We start from the raw sequence: 1,572 nt of genomic DNA on the forward strand, positions 1-1,572 counted from the left end.
ATCTCCTGACGCGGACCACAGCTGTCGCTGAGTGGTGCCCCATCCTCGGACTCCTGCGACCCTGTCCATCTTTCCTATCTTCTTGCTTCTGGGTGTCGCTGTCCTTGCGCCACGCTCTCTTCTTTCCCCTCTTTATCTCTATACCTTCAATCCTATCCTTTTAATCCCTTTTAAATTCGAAGCATTTCTTAGCGAACTTCGGCGACTTTGAGCGAATCTATCTATCTATCTATCTATCTATCTATCTATCTATCTATCTATCTATCTATCTGCCTACGACTTTTAGCTCCCCTGGCCGTTTGGATAACGGTATCGATACTAAACTTGGTATGGCATAACATGACTATATGACGAGAATATTTGACTAGTTATAACATGAAAACCATGACATCTATGTCATGAAAGTCATGATTTACGTTTCATGGTCTTGCTGCTCTTGTGGTGATTTAGTTCACATGACATGTTGCAAAACTGGTATGGTATGCCATGATTGCATGGCGAACACAAGTGACCAACCCTAACATAAAAATTATGACCTGCGTGTTATGTAACATCACTACATGCTACGCTCATTATGCGCTCTCGACCATTTCGCTAGCGTCACATATATAAAATTTGGTATTACGGTACATGAATAGATGACGAAGGTATCTGACTGGTGCAAACATGATAAGCATGAGATGCGTGTCATGTAACAACATGACTACATGTTACGGTCATGATGCGTTCGCGGCCCTTTCGCTAGCTCCACATATACCAAATTCTGTATTACGTGACGCGAACGGACGACATAAGTAAGTGACACATCCAAACATGATAATCACGAGAAGCGTGTCATGTAGCAACATTACTACATGCCACACTCTTGATGCGCTCGCGGCTGTTTTGATAGCTTCACATATTGATTGATTGATATGTGGAGTTTAACGTCCCAAAACCACTATATGATTATGAGAGACGCCGTAGTGGAGGGCTCCGGAAATTTCGACCACCTGGGGTTCTTTAACGTGCACCGAAATCTGAGCACACGGGCCTACAACATTTCCGCCTCCATCGGAAATGCAGCTGCCGCAGCCGGGATTCGAACCCGCGACTTGCGGGTCAGCAGCCGAGTGCCTTAACCACTAGACCACCGCGGCGGGGCATAGCTTCACATATGCCATACTTGGTATTACGTGACGCCAATGGATGACGAAGGTATGTGACTGGTGCAAACATGATAATTATGAGATCTGTGTCATGTGAGAACATGACTACATTGTACAGTCAAGGCGTCAATACATTTCGACGTGACGCGGTGTGTGTGCTCGCCGGCGTTCGTTTCGACGCGTCACGCCGGCGTGCCAGGCGCCGGTCCTGCCATAATACTCACAGGCGTGCGCTGCGTTGCTTTGATGCATGCGCGTTTCAGAGCGTCCAGCGTCCCTGCGTCTCAAAAAGAGACAGACGCAGTGCTGTAATGGGAACGCGTTGGCACCAAATGCAGCATGTCGCATTTCGCGCTGGTTGCCGTCGGGGCGCGCCAACAGACGCTGGTCGCGCCGGTCGTGCTTGGCGTCAGACTATATAGAG

General features: G+C 48.0%; 1 non-coding gene across 1 annotated transcript; it reads right to left on the bottom strand.

The window, feature by feature from the left end:
• Positions 1-1,066: 1,066 nt before the first annotated feature.
• TRNAS-GCU (transfer RNA serine (anticodon GCU)) lies at positions 1,067-1,139 on the bottom strand. Its single transcript has one exon. It is a non-coding gene; the product is annotated as a tRNA-Ser (tRNA).
• Between the last annotated feature and the right edge of the window lie 433 nt (positions 1,140-1,572).

This window comes from Rhipicephalus microplus, chromosome 9 (assembly GCF_043290135.1).
Source record: "Rhipicephalus microplus isolate Deutch F79 chromosome 9, USDA_Rmic, whole genome shotgun sequence".
Lineage (NCBI taxonomy): Eukaryota > Metazoa > Arthropoda > Arachnida > Ixodida > Ixodidae > Rhipicephalus > Rhipicephalus microplus.